Here is a 19,439-nt window from a genome sequence, read left to right as displayed (position 1 = left end):
CGCAACTTACCCTCCACATTCCTCACTCCTCACGTTCTAAACTGCCGCGCTGGGCAGAAAGTGCCGCATGCGCAGAGCGGGATTCCCAGTGGCCGGGGTTGGTGGAGGTGGTGGTGGGGGGGTGCGGGGGAGATCAGTGTGGGGATCCGGGGAGAGCGATGCGCAGGCGTCAGTGCGGGAGCGGGTCCGCATGCGCGGAGCGGGAATCCCTGTTGCCGTGGTGGGGGCAGGGAGGTTCAGAGTGTGGATCCGGGGAGAGCGATGCGCAGGCGTCAGTGCGGGAGCGGGTCCGCATGCGCGGAGCGGGAATCCCTGTTGCCGTGGTGGGGGCAGGGAGGTTCAGAGTGTGGATCCGGGGAGAGCGATGCGCAGGCGTCAGTGCGGGAGTGGGTCCGCAGCGCAGAGCGCGCAACCATATTTATCATCATTGGGCCGGCAATTGTAGACGGAAAAATGTCACGCCCGGGAAACCATACAACCGCGTAAAACATGATTCATGTCTTACAGCTACGGATTATATTTCTTTGTTTCTGAATGGACGGTGATTGATTGTTGTGAAACTTCCTTTTGATCTTTGCCCCTCACAAAGATGGCGGCCGCTGCGGGTAACGTGGCCGCCTTTATTGACAAGGATCATAGGAGCTGGAACAAGAGTGAACCACAGGGAGCTGTCTCCTCCAATACTGATGTGGAGATGACGGCATTGGACTGGGGGGAGTACAGTAAGAAGTCTTACAACACCAGGTTAAAGTTCAACAGCTTTGTTTAGAATCACTAGCTTTCAGGGCACTGCTCCTTCCTCAGGTGCCCCTTTAACCTGGTGATGTAAGATTTCTTACTGTCCTCCTACTGTGCCAGTGGGAGAGTCGAGCCAACTGGTGCCGTAATCCATAGAACACCTCCAGGGCGGAAGGAGGCCTTTCAGCCTATGGAGTCTGCACCGACCCTCTGGAAGAGCATTCTACCGAGGCAACCCCATCCTGCAACATTAACTTGTTATGGGCCAGGGTTTAGAGAACCCCAAAGTGTATCATGGAGTTCACCTGACCCACGACTTTTACGAGATTGTGGTATGGGGAGCACACGGCCCACTCTATAGGTATGGTGCAGCAGAAATTTTCAAGTAATTTTTAAAGCAAAACAATGTTTATTCTATGAACTCAGTTAAGCTTTTTAAAACATACAGTGAACAACTTAGCAACCATCAATTCAAATACGCCGCCCCCCAAAAGAATCCTTAAACTTTCCTTTTAACATCCATAAGACAAAGATTCTTTTTACAGAAGCACATCAGGTTTAAATTCTCTACTGAGAGCGGTTATCTCTGAATTCACCAAATGATCTAGAGATAGTCTTTAGATGGCAGAGAGATCGAAATTACACCTTTGGCTGGCTTCAGCTCCAACACTAAAACAAAACCGTAAAACACAGACACACCCAAGCCATTCCTCAAAGAGAAACTAAAAAGCAGAGCCAGAGCTCAGCTCCACCCACACTCTGACATCACTGCAGCCACTTGAGCAGACAAAGATTTCTTAAAGTGACATTCCCATGACACCTCCCCCCCCCCAAAAAAATAAACAATCAACTTCAAGATGGTTTCATTTTTCACCTTTTCACTTTCCTTTAAGAAATGCAGACAGTAAATATAGTTTTTTGTTTAAAAAACAACACACGCATACAGGCACAATAACATAGTCCATTTCAGTTCTTCTTCCTGTAACTCATCACATTCTTGACAAAGCATCGGCTATCACGTTTTCTCACCCTGCCGCATATTATTTTTAAATGAAATGGCTATAACAATAACAAACTCCATCAAAACAGTCTGGCATTGTTATTCAGGAATTGCGGCAAAACCGTCAGTGGATTATGATCAGCACAGATAATTGTGTCAGACGAATTGCTGGTCACATATATTTGAAAATGTTGCAAAGCCAGCACCAAGCTCAAAGTCTCCTTCTCAATCGTGGAATACTCCTGGTGAGAATTCAATATTTTTGAAAAATAACAAATAGGCCGCTCTAGCCCTTCGTCATCATCTTGTAGAAGCACCGCACCTACACCCACATCACTCGCATCAACAGCCACTTTGAATGGTTTTGCGTAATTTGGGATGGCGAACACAGGAGCAGTTGTTAACACAGCCTTCAGGCCGTCAAATGCCTGTTGACACTCCGATGTCCACTGGAATTAGTTACGCTTCTTCAGCAAGTCCGTCAGTGGAGCAACCACACTGCTAAAATTCGGGACAAATTTCCGGTAAAATCCACTCATACCCAGAAATCGCATTATTTCCCGTCGTGTCGAGGGCATCGGAAATTCCCCAATAACTTTTGTTTTCACATCCCGTGGGACCAATCGACCCTGTCTGATTGTATGGCCAAGGAAAGTGACTTGGGCTTTTCCAAATTGACTTTTGGCTAGGTTTATCACCAAACCCGCCTCCTGAAGTCGATCGAATAACTCCATCAGATGCTTTAAATGTTCTTTCCATGTCTGGCTAAAAATTACCAAATTGCGATGTATACAGCACAATTGGGTAATCCTGAAACAACTTTGTTAGTTAACCGTTGAAATGTGGCTGGGGCGTTTTTCATGCCAAATGGCATATCTTTGAATTGGTATATACCATCTGAAGTCACAAAAGTTGAAATCTCCTTGCGCTGTCACATAAAGGTACCTGCCAGTAACCTTTGAGTAAATCCAATTGGGAAATATAAGCTGATTGTCCCACTTTCTCAATGCAATCCTCCAAACGTGGGATAGGATACGAGTCCGTTCTTGTAACTGCATTAACCTTTCTATAGTCCACACACAACCGTAGGGTACCATCCGCTTTTGGTACCATCACGATGGGTGAGCTCCATTGGCTGCAACCCACTTCAATTATGCCATTTTTAAGCATACTTTCAATCACTTTGTTAACCTGTGCCAGTTTTAAAGAGTAGTAGCCTTACAACACCAGGTTAAAGTCCAACAGGTTTGTTTCAAACACTAGCTTTCGGAGCGCTGCTCCTTCCTCAGGTGAAATGGAGCAGTGCTCAGGAAGGAGCAGTGCTCCGAAAGCTAGTGATTGAAACAAACCTATTGGACTTTAACCTGGTGTTGTAAGACTTCTTAATAATAATAATTTTTTTTTTTAATAAACATTTTATTGAGGTATTGTTGGTATAGGAACAACAACAAAATAGACAACATACATGAAACCATAAACATAGTGCAAAAAACGTTTACCTTTTGTACAGGTCCCACCCTGATTACCCCCTACTCTAACCTAAACTATTCCCCCCCCCATCTGCTGACGATTAATTTTCTGCAAGGAAGTCGACGAACGGTTGCCACCACCGGGTGAACCCTAACAGTGAACCTCTCAAGGCGAACTTAATTTTCTCCACACAGACAAAGCTAGCCAGGTCCGATAGCCAGGTCTCCGGCTTTGGGGGCTTTGGGTCCCTCCATGCTAACAGTATCCAAAGGCCAGAACGTCTGCCTCTTTCTCCTCCTGGATTCCCGGATCTTCCGACACCCCAAAATTCGCCACCTCTGGCCCCAGCGCCACCCTTGTTTTTAAAACCTTGGACATGACGTCCGCAAACCCTGCCCAAATCTCCGAAGCTTTGGACATGTCCAAAACATGTGGACATGGTTCGCTGGTCCTCCTGCGCATTTTGTGCACCTGCCTTCCACCCCAAAGAATCTGCTCTTCCGGGCAACTGTCATATGAGCCCTGTGCACAACCTCAAATTGTATCAGGCTGACCCTGGCACATGTTGCGGACGGGTTGACTCTACTCAATGCGTCTGCCCATAAACCATCCTCTATCTCACCTCCCAGCTCCTCCTCCCACTTATGCTTCAGCTGCTCGGTCTGCGTCTCCTCCGACCCCATAAGCTCCTTACAGATGTCCGAGACGCTCCACTCCCCCACCCACCCTTTGAAATTATTCTATCCTGAATCCCCCTCAGCGGTAGGAGCAGGAAGTTTGCCACCTGTTTACGAAGGAAGTCCCACACCTGCAGATATCTGAATTTGTTTCCCCTCGCCAAGCTCCCCTCTATGAACACAACCCCCATCCTCTCAATCCCCGCTCTCCGCCATACCCGGAATCCACCATCCATACTCCCCGGAGGAAACTGGTGGTATCACAAATTGGGGCCCAGACTGATGCTCCCACTGCTCCCACATGCCACCTCCACTGGCCCCAAACTCTCAGGGCCGCCAACACCACGGGGCTGGTGGAATACCATGCCGGCGGAAGCAGCAGAGGTGCAGTTACCAACGCCCCCAGACTGGTGCCCTTACAAGAAGCCGCCTCCATACGCACCCACGCTGACCCCTCCCCCATCACTCAATTCCTGATCATGGCTATGTTAGCCGCCAAGTAATAGTTGCTAAAATTTGGCAGCACCAGCCCACAATCTCCCCGGTTCCGCTCAAGCATTACCTTCCTTACTCGCGGGGTCTTGCCCGCCCAGACGAAGCCCGTGATCACCTATTGACCCGCTTAAAAAAGGACCACGGAATAAAAATGGGGAGACATTGAAATACAAATAGGAACTTCGGGAGGACCGTCATTTTCACTGTCTGTACCCTCCCGGCCAGCGACAACAGGAGCGCGTTCCATCTCCGGAAATAGTCCTTCATTTGGTCCACCAGCTGGGCCAGATTCAATTTATGCAGCTGGGTCCATACCCAGGCCACTTGGATGCCCAAGTACCTAAAACTACCCCCTACTGACCTAAACGGCAACACCCCCAGTCCTGTCCCCTCGCCTAAACCACAAACATCTCACTCTTATCCATGTTTAGCTTATACCCCGAAAATCGGCCGAATTCCCCGAAAATCTTCATGATTTCCTCCATCCCCTCTACTGGGCCCGAAATGTACAGAAGCAGAGCATCCGCATAGAGCGAAACCCTGTGCTCCACCCCCCCCCCCCCCCCCCCCCCCCCGGACCGGTTCCCTCCTGCCCCTTGAAGCTCTCAGAGCAATTGGCAACGGCTCTACAGCCAGCGCAAACAACAGTGGGGAGAGGAGGCATCCCTGTCTCGTCCCCCGGTGCAGTCTAAAATAGTCCGTAGTTGTCTTGTTCATCCGTATACTTGCCACAGGAGCCTGATACAGTAAACTGACCCAGTGAATAAAGCCCCGCCCAAAACCAAACCGTTCCAGTACCTCCCACAGATAATCCCATTCTACCCGATCGAAAGCCTTTTCTGCGACCACTACCATTACGACCACTACCTCAAACTCCCTACCTTCCGGGGCATCATGATCACATTTTACAGCCTTCTTACATTGGCCACCAACTGCCTACCCTTAACAAACCACGTCTGGTCCTTCCCATTAACATCTGGAACACATACCTTAATCCTGGAGGACAAGATTTTGGCCAGCAACTTGGCATCCACATTCAGCACGGAGATCGGCCTGTAGGACCCACACAGCTCTGGGTTCTTGTCCCGCTTAAGAATCAGCGAAATCATTGCCTGTGACATCGTCAGTGGTAGGACCCCTCTTTCCCTTGCCTCATTGAACATCCTCAACAACAACGTCCCCAATATCCCCGAGAACTTTTCATAAAACTCCACTGGATACCCGTCTGGACCCGGGGCCTTCAAGCCCTCCACTATCTCTTCCAGCCCAATTGGGGCCCCCAGCCCTTCTACCCGCTCTCCGTCCACCGTTGGGAAGTTCAGCCCCTCCAAGAATCGCCTCACCCCCTCCGGCCCCATAGGGGGTTCCAACCTGTACAGCCTGCTGTAAAAATCTCTAAACGCCTTATTCACCCCGACCGAATCACCAACCAGGTTCCCCTCACCGTCTTTTACTTTCCCTATCTCCATAGCTGCCTCCCTCTTCCTCAGCTGCTGTGCAAGCATTCTGCTGGCCTTCTCCCCATGTTCATAAATCGCCCCCCTCACCTTTCTCAGCTGCTCCACCGCCCTCCCTGTGGTCAGCAAGCAAAATTCCGCCTGCAGCCTCCGCCGTTCCCTTAATAGCCCTGCCTCTGGGGTCTCCGCATACCTCCTATCGATCTGTAATAGCTCCTTTCCCAGTTTGTCCGTCTCTGCCCTGTCAACCTTCTCCCTGTGAGCCCGGATCGCGAGCAGCTCCTCCCTTACCACCGCATTCAGTGCTTCCCAGACCACCGCTGCCGAAGGTTCCCCCGTGTCATTGACCTGCAGGGAGCTCTGAATGCATTTCATCAGCCGCTCGCCCACCCCTTCATCTGCCAAAAGTCCCTCATCTAACCTCCAGTGAGGGCGCTGGTTACTGTCTTTACTAACCTGCAGGTCAACCCAGTGCGGAGCATGGTCTGAGATTGTGATCGGCGAATACCCAGTGCCCACTACCCCAGCCAGAAAGACCCTGCTCAAAATAAAGAAATCAATCCGGGAGTACACTTTATGGACGTGTGAGTAGAAGGAGAACTCCTTCGCCCCCGGCTGCCCGAACCTCCATGGATCCACCCCCCCCCCCCCCTCCATCAGCTCCATGAACCCTCTTAGTTCCTTTGCCATTGCTGGCACCCTGCCCATTTTCGAGCTTGACCGGTCTAAGCCAGGGTCCATAACTGTATTGAAGTCCCCTCCCATGACCAACCTGTGCGAGTCCAGGTCCGGTATCTTCCCCAGCATCCTCTTTATGAACTCCACATCATCCCAATTTGGCGCATATACATTCACTAATACCACCTGCACCCCCTCCAGTTTCCCACTGCCCATAATATACCGACCTCCCACGTCCGAGACTATTCTACCTGCCTCAAACACCACTCGCTTATTGATCAGGATCGCTCTAGTCTTTGAATCTAATCCCGAATGAAACACCTGACAGACCCAGCCTTTCCTCAGTCTAACCTGGGCCGTTACCTTAAGGTGCGTCTCCTGCAACATTACCACGTCCGCCTTCAATCCCCTAAGATGCGCGAACACACGTTTTGAACGGCCCATTTAACCCTCGAACATTCCAGATGATCAGCCTAGAGGGGGGGGCTCATTGCCGCCCCCCCCCCCCCCCCGCGTTTCAGTCATCCCCTTTTTTTAGGCCCGCCACCAGCCCGTGATCCGCGCCTCCACCTGTCCATCCCCAGGCAGCCCCCCGCCCCCGACCTCCTCTCTGTCTCTCAGCCCAAGTCCCTCCCTCACCAGCAGAACATTCATCCCCCTCCGCCTCAGCAACAACACCCTGTAACCCAATCCCTTTCCTCAATCAAACATATGCACCCCCCCCCCCACTTCGCTTCCGAGAGCTAGCTCACCCAGCTAGCTTGGTGGCCCCCATCCCCGGCGCCAAATAGTCTCCCACCTATTGTCCGTCCCCCACCCCCGTCCCCCCCCGTTCCCCCCCCCCGCTCATGCAAACAAACTCCAACATCAAACAATCCCCACACAATTGCCCAACCGAAAAACACCAAGATCAAAACGAACACACCTCCATCCCCCAACAGTGCAAATGAAAACCTAAACTCACTCAGCTCTTCTGCTGGTTCCAAGCAAATCAAGAAACTTTTTACAAAAACAGAGAAACAAAACAGAGAAAACAGAAACACGAACATTGCAGCCAAATTCAAAAGTTCTCAGTCCTTCGTCAGCCCTTTCTTTCTTGAAAAGTCCAACGCGTCCTCAGGCGACTCAAAGTAAAAGTGCGTATCCTCATGCATGACCCAGAGACGGGCTGGGTATAACAGTCCACACCACCTTTTTCTTGAAAAGGATCACCCTGATTTGATTGAAGCCTGCTCTCCTCCTGGCCACCTCCATAGTCAGGTCTTGGTAAACCCGCAGGATGCTATTGTCCCACTTACAGCTCCGTGTCTGCTTGGCCCACTGCAGAATACGCTCCTTATCGGAGAACCTGTGGAATCTCACTACCATAGCTCTTGGGGGGGGGTCTCCCATTCGCGGCGTCTTCGCAGGTGGTCTGTGAGCCCTATCTACCTGCAAGGGCCGGGAGAATGCCCCATCCCCCAGCAGCTTCTCAAACATGCCTGCGAGGTATGCCCCAGCGTCCGTTCCTTCGGACCCTTCCGGGAGCCTGACAATTCTTCGGTTCTCCCGGTGGGACCTATTCGCTAGGTCCTCCACCTTCTCCAGAAGCTTCTTTTGCTGGTCCCTCAGCATCCCCACCTCCAGCTCCACCGCAGCCTGATGTTCCTCCTGCTCAGCCAGCGCCTTCTCCACCTTCTGGATCGCCCGATCCTGGGCGTCCAACCTGAGCTCCAACCGCTCAATCAATGCTTTTATTGGTTCCAAGCAGTCCCGTTTCTGCGTAGCAAAGCCCTCCTGGATGACTTGCATCAGCTGCTCCATAGACTGCTGGGTCGACAAGCCAGAGATTCGCCCCTCCGCCATGCTGTCCCCTGTTGCAACTACAGCCCAAGTCTCCTCTGTCTTCTTGTTTCTGCCCTTACGAACACTTTTCGTCCTTTCTCCATGCACCAAAGTGGGAATTCAGTAGAGAATTGCCACTAACATCCGTTCTACAATTCAAGTCCGTTAAAAAATCAGGGGAGAAGGTCCAAAAGTCCGATCAGAGTGGGAGCCACCAAATGTGCAACTTACTCCTTCATAGACGCCACCGGAAGTCCCTTAATAATAATAATAATAATAATAATAATAATAGCTTATTGTCACAAGTAGGCGTCAATGAAGTTACTGTGAAAAGCCCCTAGTCACCACATTCAGGCGCCTATTCGGGGAGGCCAATACAGCAATTGAACCCGCGCTGCTGGCCTTGTTCTGCACTGCAAACCAGCTATTTAGCCCACTGTGCTAAACCAGCCCCTTCTTACTGTGCTCACCCCAGTCCAACGCCGGCATCTCCACATCATTTGAAAGGGTTAAGTCAATATGGATGTTGTTTGATTGGAACAGCATTTCCCACATCTATATCATGTACAGCCATTTTAGTGCTTCCCAACTTATCTCCACAAACTTGCCCATGTGATATCAATAACTCTTTCAGGTCAGTCCGTTTTTCCTCTGGAAGATTTATCCCAATTTTTAAAATTTATTTATTTTTATAAATTTACATTACCCAATTATTTTTTCCAATTAAGGGGTATTTAGCATGGCCAATCCACCTACTCTGCACATTTTTGGGTTGTGGGGGCGAACCCCATGCAGACACGGGGAGAATGTGCAAACTCCACACGGACAGTGACCCAGAGCCGGGATCGAACCTGGGACCTCAGCGCCGTGAGGCAGCTGTGCTAACTACTAGGCCACCGTGCTGCCCAAATTTATCCCAATTTTTAAGGACATCCTCGTTTCCAATTTAATTTGAGGTATGTCAAATTCACAGTCATCTGGATTTGCTTCGTCACTTTGAGTTAGAATCATTAAAACCTCCTTTTTCTCTCCTTCCCTTTCAAAATACCTTTTAAGCATATTCACATGACACACTCGGTGAGTTTTCCTTCTATCTGGCGTTCTTACCACATAATTCACCTCACTTAATTTCCTTTCAATCTGATAAAGTCCACTAAACCTTGCTTTTAAAGGTACACCTACCGCTGGTAACAATACTAAAACTTTATCTCCACATGCAAAACTACGAACTTTGGATTTCTTGTCCGCTACCCGTTTCATCACATGTTGTGCAACTTTTAAATGTTGTCTAGCCAATTCCCCTGCTCTCTTTAATCGTTCCCTAAAATTTACACGTAATCCAATAATGTAAGTTCTGAATCCTCACTCACCAATTTTTCCTTAATCAATTTAAGTGGTCCTCTTACCTCATGACCAAACATTAGTTCAAAAGGACTGAATTTGGTTGACTCATTAGGTGCATCCCTAATTGCAAACAGTACGAATGGAATTCCTTTATCCCAATCCTCTCGATGATCGTGACAATAAGCCCTCAACATTGTCTTGAATGTCTGATGCCACCTTTCTAATGCTCCCTGCGATTCTGGATGGTACGCAGTTGATTTAAATTGTTTTATTCCTAAGCTATCCATAACTTCTTTGAATAACCTTGATGTAAAATTTGATCCTTGATCTGATTATATTTCTGTGGGTAGTGCATATCTTGTAAAGAATTTAAATAACTCTACCACAATCTTTTTAGCTGTAATATTGTGTACTGGAGTGGCCTCTGGAAACCTAGTAGACACATCTATTATAGTCAAAAGATATTGAATCCCACTTTTTGTTTAAGGAGCGGTCCTACGCAATCATTTAAGACCCTTGTAAAAGGTTCCTCAAATGCTGGACTGGGTATTAAGGGCGCTGGTTTTATCACTGCTTGAGGTTCCCTATCACATGTGACATGATCAACAAAATTTAACTACATCTTTGTGTAGACCAGGCCAATAAAAACGTTTTTGTATTTTAGCTTGAGTTTTTCTTACTCCCAAATGACCTCCCACTGGTACCTCATGTGCAACTCGCAACACTTCCTTTCTATACCCAACTGGCAATACTACTTGATGAACTTCTGCCCACTTTTCATCCGTCTGCATATGTAAAGGTCTCCATTTTCTCATCAAGACATCATTTTACGATAATAACACTCTGGTATACACTCAGATTCCTCTTCCATGTATGCTTTCTGATACATCCAGTTTATTTCTACATCTTTCTGTTGTAACTCCGCCAATTTTCCTGAACTAAAAGTATCCACCTCATCCTCTACCTGTTCTTGTTCATTTTCAAACATCTGGTCAAAAATCGGTTCTGATAATTGCACTTCAACTTCATCTTCACTCTTTGATTTCTCCTCTTGTCTTAACCTGTGACCTTGCGACCTTGTTACCATACAATCCGGAAAGATCCCAGGATACTCGTCCTTCAACACTTCAGTTGTCTGATTTTGCACTGGCGAATCAACCACAGTAGGCATCACTCCCACCTGCAATGCAGCTATATCATTACCCAAGATAAACTGTATTCCTGGACAAGATAGTTTCTCTATTACTCCTACTACCACTTCACCACTCTTCACTGGACTTTCCAACTTTACCTTATATAATGGAACACTGCTCCTCTCACCCTGAATTCCACATATTACCATCTTTTCTGGCAATATTCTTCCCAAACTACATAACTCCTCATCTCATAACATTAAAGATTGACTAGCTCTCGTATTTCTTAAAATTGTGACTTTACCTGCTCCTCCTGATACACATGAGTAAACTTTACCCACACAAGTAAATTCTTTAAAGAGATCTGGCACCTTCTTAGCAACTCTTGATCAGGCTGGACTTCCGGTTGCGGCTATGCCTAGGTAGGTCTCACGTTTGGCAGCTCCTGCCAAGAATGGACTTTTGGGCCCTTTTGAGGAGGCCCAGCGGCACTTGTACGATGGTTCCCAGTGTGAGAAGGTGATGGTAAGGTTCCCCCAGCACTGTCTGGAGTGGACCAGGAGTGGAGTGATAAAAAAAGTGGTTTTGGAGCAGCGAAGAGAGCGGGGGAGGAAAAGCAAGATGGCGGCGGGTGAAGATCAAGCAGCGTGGGCGCAGTGGTCGCGGGTGCAGCAAGAGTTCCTTAAAAACTGCTTTGCAGAGCTGAGAGCAGAAATGCTGGTGCCAATGAAGGCGTCGGTCGAAAGGCTGGTGGAGACCCAGAAGGCCCAAGGGGCGGCGATTTGAGAGTTGCAGCAGAAGGCCTCAGAGAACAAGGACGAGATTTTGGGCCTGGCGGTGAAGGTGGAGGCGCACGAGGCGCTACACAACAAGTGGAAGGAGAAGTTTGAGGACCTGGAGAGCAGGTCGGGGAGGAAGAACCTTCGGATTCTGGGTCTCCCTGAAGGAGTGGAGGGGTCCGACGCTGGGGCATATGTAATTACAATGCTCAACACACTGATGGGCGCGGGAGCTTTCCCGAGGCCCCTGGAGCTGGATGGGGCACATCGAGTTCTGGCAAGGAGGCCTAAAGCCAACGAGCCGCCAAGGGCTGTAGTGGTGAAGTTCCACCACTTTATGCACAGAGAGTGCGTGCTGAGATGGGCGAAGAAAGAACGGAGCAGCAGGTGGGAGAACACGGAGATCCGTGTCTACCAGGATTGGAGTGCGGAGGTGGCCAAGAAGAGGGCTGGTTTTAATCGGCCCAAGGCGGTTCTCCATCGGATGGGGGTGAAGTTTGGAATGCTGCAGCCAGCGCGATTGTGGGTCACGTTTCAGGACCGTCACCACTATTTTGAGATGCCAGATGAGGCGTGGACCTTTATTCAGACTGAAAAGCTGGAGTCGAACTGAGGGTTTGTTGTGGGGGGGGGGGTTCTGTATTTTGGGAGCGTTCTTCTTCTGGTTTCACGTTGGGAAGAGGGGAAATGGGAAGGGGTGAGTGGATATGATGTGGGGGCTGTGTGAGAGTGTGGGCGCCGGTACTGTAGGGGCAGGTACCTGCTGATGAAGGAGGGGTTGGAAGCCCAGGGATGGGGAGCTGGGGCGAGGTCGCAGAAAAAGGAGCTGCGCCCTAGTAGGCGGGGCCGGCTTGGATGGAAAGCGCGGGCTTTTTCCCGCGCTAAGGAAGGGAGGGGCGGGGCCTGGGGGAAGGGTGGTGCTGGGGGAGAGCGCACATTGATCGACAGGGGGAGGTGGGGGATTCCCACACTGGGGGGTCTTTGGAATGGGGGAGTGGCCGGGGTCAGCAGGAGTCAGCTGACTTACGGGAGTGTAATGGGGGGAGCAAAATGGCTGGACGGTGATCTGGCTGGTGGGGGGGGGGGGGACTGGGTTGCTGCTGTATTGCCCAAAGGGGAGCTGGAGGTAGACGAGGGAGTCGGGGCGGGGGTCCGCCGCCTGGGAGACTGGAGGGTGCGGGAGACGCAGGCACGTGGCTGGCCTAAAAAAGGGGTTGGCCAGTCGGCTGGGGGGGGGGGGGGGCAGAGAGACGAGTAGCCCCCTGATCCGGCTGATAACATGGAATGTGAGGGGCCTGAATGGGCCGGTCAAGAGGGCCCGGGTGTTCGGGCACTTAAAGGGACTGAAGGCAGACGTGGTTATGCTCCAGGAGACACACTTGAAGGTGGCAGATCAGGTTAGGCTGAGAAAGGGATGGGGAGGGCAGGTCTTTCACTCGGGGCTGGGTGCGAAGAATAAAGGGGTTGCGATACTGGTGGGGAAGCGGGTGTCGTTTGAGGCAATGAATATTGTGGCGGATAATGGAGGTTGATATGTGATGGTGAGTAGTAGGTTGCAAGGGACGCGGGTGGTACTGGTGAACGTATATGCCCCGAATTGGGATGATGCCGGATTTATGAAACATATGTTGGGTCGGATCCCGGATATGGAGGCAGGGAGCTTGATAATGGGGGGGGACTTCAACACAGTGCTGGATCCAGCACTGGACCATTCTAGGCCCAGGACGGGTAAGAGGCCAGCTGCGGCCAAGGTGCTCAGGGGGTTTATGGACCAGATGGGGGAAGTGGATCCATGGAGGTTTGCCAGGCTGGTGGCCAGGGAATTTTCCTTCTTTTCCCACGTCCATAAAGCCTATCCCCGGATAGATTTCTTTATAATGAGTAGGGCACTAATCCCGAAAGTGGGGGGAACGGAATATTCGGCTATAGCCATCTCGGATCACGCCCGCATTGGGTGGAGCTGGAGTTGGGGGAGGAGAGGGACCAGCGCCCGTTGTGGCACCTCGATGTGGGACTGTTGGCAGACGAGGAGGATGTGCGGGCGGATCCGGGGGTGTATTCAAAGATACATGGAGGCCAACGACAATGGGGAGGTGCAGGTCGGGATAGTCTGGGAGGCTCTGAGGGCGGTTGTTAGGGGAGAGCTAATTTCCATTAGGGCCCATAGGGAGAAGAGAGAGAGGAGGGAGGGGGAGAAATTGGTGGGGGAGATATTAAGGGTGGACAGGAGCTATGCAGAGGCCCCCGAGGAGGGGCTGCTTAGGGAACGACGAAACCTCCAAATGGAATTTGATCTATTGACCACGGGAAAAGCAGAGGCGCAGTGGAGGAAAATGCAGGGGGCGGTATATGAGTATGGGGAGAAGGCGAGCCGGATGCTGGCACATCAGCTTCGTAAGAGGGAGGGGCAGCGAGGGAGATTGGTGGAATTAGAGATAGAGGTGGGAATAAACAAGGTATTTAGGGACTTCTATGGGGATCTGTATAGGTCTGAGCCCCTGGAGGGGGGGAGGGGAGGGGATGCGGCGATTCTTGGACCAACTGAGGTTTCCGAGGGTGGAGGAGGAGCAGGTGGCTGGTTTGGGGGCACCGATTGGGCCGGAGGAGGGGGTTAAAGGATTGGGGAGCATGCAGGCGGGGAAGGCCCCGGGACCAGACGGGTTCCCAGTTGAATTTTACAGAAAGTATGTGGACCTGCTCGGCCCGTTGCTGGTGAGAACTTTCAATGAGGCGAGGGAGGTGGGGACCCTGCGGGATTAAGGATCCATTGCAATGTGGATCGTATAGACCGATTTCGCTCCTCAATGTAGACGCTAATTTGTTGGCAAAGGTGCTGGCTACGAGGATTGAAGACTGTGCCCCGGGGGTGATCCATGAGGGCCAGATGGGGTTTGTGAGGAGCAGGCAGTTAAACACAAATGTGCGGAGGCTCTTAGATGTGATCATGATGCCCTCGGTGGAAGGGGAAGTGGAGATAGTGGCGGCTATGGACGCGAAGAAGGCCTTTGATCGGGTGGAGTGGGAGTATCTCTGGGAAGTGCTTGGGAGGTTTGGGTTCGGGGAAGGGTTCATAGGATGGGTCAGGCTGTTATATAGGGCCCCAGTGGCGAGTGTGGCTATGAACCGGCGGAGGTCGGAGTACTTTAGGTTGTACCGCGGGATGAGGCAGGGGTGTCCCTTAGCCCCCTTGATGTTTTCACTGGCAATTGAGCCGCTGATCATGGCACTGAGGGAGTCTAGGAACTGGAGGGGATTGGTCTGGGGGGGGGGGGGGGGGGGGGAGGAACACCGGGTTATATGCTGATGACCTGTTGTTATACGTTGCAGACCCAGTGGAGGGGATGGCAAAGGTTATGCGGATCCTTATGGAGTTTGGGGACTTCTCGGGCTATAAGCTCAACGTGAGGAAGAGTGAGCTCTTTGTGGTGCATACGGGGGACCAGGGAAGGGGGTGTTGCTGACTTTTGGTTGGCTCTTAAATGTTCCTCGTTGTGTCTTCACTTAATTTGCTCTCTTTTATAACCTTTGCTCTAGAGTCGCCAGGTATCTTTATGATACCACCACGAGGTTCAAATTCAAGTGCTGATCAATAACTCAATAGCACGGTAGCATTGTGGCTAGCACAATTGCTTCACAGCTCCAGGGTCCCAGGTTCGATTCCGGCTTGGGTCACTGTCTGTGAGGAGTCTGCACATCCTCCCCGTGTGTGCGTGGGTTTCCTCCAGGTGCTCCGGTTTCCTCCCACAGTCCAAAGATGTGCAGGTTAGGTGGATTGGCCATGATAAATTGCTCTTAGTGTCCAAAATTGCCCTTAGTGTTGGGTGAGGTTACTGGGTTATGGGGATAGGGTGGGGGTGTTGACCTTGGGTAGGGTGCTCTTTCCAAGAGCCGGTGCAGACTCGACGGGCTGAATGGCCTCCTTCTGCACTGTAAATTCTATGATCTATAATCAATACACCAGTTAGTACATTTCAAATCAAAACACATTTATTATACACAGTCAATCACTACTCATGCGTAAAACTCTACTTACTAGACTATCTCTAACACTAAAAGGCCTATACTTAGCTTTGGAACTGGCCCACCAGGTCAGGGGAACAAATGGCCTTTCGTTCGATTCTGAGTCTGCAGGCTTCAAAGCTGGTATAGACTGGTAGCTAGGAGCGCCTATCTCATAGCGTGCGTTGACTGGAGACTTACTTGGTTGATGCAGCTACTAGGCAGGTTACGGTCAAGGGTTGTTTCGAGCTGCTGAGAGGTCCTGACAAGAGGGACAAATGGAACTTGGGGACTCTATTTTATAGTCCCCAGGGTCTTCGCGCCCTTTTGGGCGGACCCCGTACCTGGTTCCAAGTGATTGGACTAAGTTCTGACCACTTGGATCGATTTCTCCAATACTGGAGCTGTTCCCTGATCGCTGGGCGGTTCCTAAGTGTCCGTTGGCCTTCCTTTGTCTTGGCTCCTGCTGGCGCCGAGGAGTCTGGCTTGGCCTTGTTTACCTTAACTGTTTCCAATTGTTCCCGGGGATCGCTCCCGGGGATTAGTATGTAGATGGTTGTTAGTTTCAGTGCTGTCTGTGTTCCTGCAAGTTCTAATACACAAGAAACTTTCCACCTGCTTGTTTTTCCTGCGTTTGTCTGAATTTCCCTGCATTCTTAGCGGATCTCCATTTTAAAGTTGGGAAGTGGCCAACCCAGGTGGCTAGGAGCTGGGGGGCCCTGCACAAGCTCAATTTGACATGGTTGGTGGAGCAGATGGAGGAGGACTTCAAGAGAAGGTATATGCTGCCACTCTCCCTGGCGGGTAGGGTGCAGCCGGTCAAGATGATGGTCCTCCCGAGGTTTCTGTTTATGTTCCGGTGCCTGCCCCTCCTAATCCCCAAGGCTCTTTTTAAACGGGTAAGCAGGAGGATTATGGGATTTGTATGGGCGAATAAGATCCTGAGGGTGAAGAGGGTGTTTTGGGAGCGTAGCAGGGGCAGCGGGGGGGCTGGCGTTGCCGAATCTATGTGGCTATTATTGGGCAGCTAATGTGGCGATGATCCGTAAGTGGGTAGTGGAGGGAGAGGGGGCGGCATGGAAGAGGCTAGAGGTGGCGTTTTATTTGGGTACGAGTCTGGGGGCGTTGGTGACGGCACCATTGCCGTTTCTGCCGACAAGGTACACCACGAGTCCGGTGGTGGCGGCGACTCTGAAGATCTTGGGGCAGTGGAGACGACATAGGGGCAAGGTCTGGTCCCCGATACGAGAGAACCACAGGTTTGTTCCGGGTAGGATGGATCGGGGGTTTCTGAGCTGGCATCGGGCAGGGATTAAAAGAATGGGGGACCTATTCATCGATGGGACATTTGCGAGCCTAGGGGTGCTAGAGATGAAATTTAGGTTACCTCACGGGAATGCTTTTAGGTACATGCAAGTGAGGGCGTTTGTGAGACGGCAGGTGAGGGAATTTCCGCTGCTCCCAGCACGAATGATTCAGGACAGGGTGATTTTGGGTGTATGGGTTGGAGAAGGCAAGGTCTCGGCAATTTATCAGGAACTGCAGGAGGCGGAGGAGGCCTCCGTGGAGGAGTTAAAGGGTAAGTGGGAGGAGGAGCTGGGGGAGGAGCTGGATGAAGATCTGTGGGCTGATGCCCTGAGTAGGATTAATTCTTCCTCCTCTTGTGCCAGGCTCAGCCTAATACAGTTCAAAGTTGTCCATAGGGGACATATGACAGGGGTGAGGATGAGTAGTTTTTTTGGGGTGGAGGACAGGTGTGTGAAGTGCTCGGGGAGCCCAGCAAATCACGCCCACATGTTCTGGACATGCCCGGCACTGGAGGTCTTCGAGGGGCTTTGCGAGGACAATGTCCAAAGTGGCGAACACCCAGGTCAAGCCGAGCTGGGGGTTAGCTTTATTTGGGGTATCGGACGAGCCGGGAGTGCAGGAGCCGAAAGATGCCGGTGTTCTGGCCTTTGCGTCCCTGGTAGCCCGGCGGAGGATCCTACTAATGTGGAGGGATGCAAAGCCCCCAAGCGTGGCAGCTTGGATTAACGATATGGCAGGGTTCATCAAGCTGGAAAGGATTAAGTTTGCCTTGCGAGGGTCTGTGCAGGGGTTCTCCAGGCGGTGGCAACCATTCCTAGACTTTTTCGCGGAACGTTAGGTGGGGGTCAACTGCAGCAGCAACCCGGGGGGGAGGGGGGGTCGTTTGGTTTTTCTGTTTTGTTTAGGTTAGAGTGGGGTGTTTTTTCATTACTGGCATGTTTATTTGTTAAATGGGGGTTATTGTATTTTGTTGGAAATCTCATGTATAATTTTTGCTTGTTTTGTGCTTTACTCTTTTTTTTTCTGGATGGAGTGTTTTGTTGAAAATCGTTGAAAATTTGAATAAATATTTTTTTTTTTAAAACTCTTGATCAGGCTGTACAACCTTTTGCACCTCCTTTGCTTCACTTGGGCTTTCATTTACCCCTTTAACAAACCTGACTGTCTTATCCTGCTTTACCAAATCAGCCTTCCCAGTGCTTTTCTTCCACCACCAACACTGTGACTTTACATGGCCTAGTTTATTACAGTGAAAACATTTTAAACTTTTCATGTCTCTTCCACCCTCCTAGATTCCTTCTTTAATCTGAGGTACACTCTCCTTATTATCTCCCATCAGATCACCTTTGCCTCTACCACTTGAGTATTTCTCATGTCCCCAGTTTCATAGAACATAGAACATTACAGCGCAGTACAGGCCCTTCGGCCCTCGATGTTGCGCCGACCTAAAGCCCATCTACACTTTTCCCTTATCATCCATATGTTTAACCAATGACCATTTAAATTCCTTTAATGTTGGCGAGTCCACTACTGGTGCAGGCAGGGCATTCCATGCCCTTACTACTCTCTGAGTAAAGAACCTACCTCTGACATCTGTCCTATATCTATCTCCCCTCAATTTAAAGCTATGTCCCCTTGTGCTAGCCATCACCATCTGAGGAAAAAGGCTCTCACTGTCCACCCTATCTAATCCTCTGATCATCTTGTATGCCTCAATTAAGTCACCTCTTAACCTTCTCTCTAACGAAAACAGCCTTAAGTCCCTCAGCCCTTCCTCATAAGATCTTCCTTCCATACCAGGCAACATTCTGGTAAATCTCCTCTGCACCCTTTCCAATGCTTCCACATCCTTCCTATAGTGCGGCGACCAGAACTGCACGCAATACTCCAAATGCGGCCGCACCAGAGTTTTGTACAGCTGCAACATGACCTCATGGCTCCGAAACTCAATCCCTCTACCAATAATCGCTAACACACCGTACGCCTTCTTAACAACCCTATCAACCTGGGTGGCAACTTTCAGGGATCTATGTACATGGACACCGAGATCTCCCTGCTCATCCACACTACCAAGAATCTTACCATTAGCCCAGTACTCTGTATTCCTGTTACTCCTTCCAAAATGAATCACCTCACACTTTTCTGCATTAAACTCCATTTGCCACCTCTCAGCCCAGCTCTGCAGCTTATCTATGTCCCTCTGTACCTTGCAACATCCTTCCGCACTGTCCACAACTCCACCGACTTTAGTGTCATCTGTAAATTTACTCACCCATCCTTCTACGCCCTCCTCCAGGTCATTTATAAAAATGACAAACAGCAGTGGCCCCAAAACAGATCCTTGTGGTACACCACTAGTAACTGAACTCCAGGCTGAACATTTCCAAGCAACCACCACCCTCTGTCTTCTTCCAGCTAGCCAATTTCTGATCCAAACTGCTAAATCACTCTGAATCCCATGCCTCCGTATTTGAAAATATTTTCTGCAATTGCCTACTGTGGGGAACCTTATCAAATGCTTTATTGAAATCCATATA

Source organism: Scyliorhinus torazame, chromosome 5 (genome assembly GCF_047496885.1).
Source record: "Scyliorhinus torazame isolate Kashiwa2021f chromosome 5, sScyTor2.1, whole genome shotgun sequence".
Classification (NCBI taxonomy): domain Eukaryota; kingdom Metazoa; phylum Chordata; class Chondrichthyes; order Carcharhiniformes; family Scyliorhinidae; genus Scyliorhinus; species Scyliorhinus torazame.
This window is presented reverse-complemented; position numbering follows the sequence as displayed.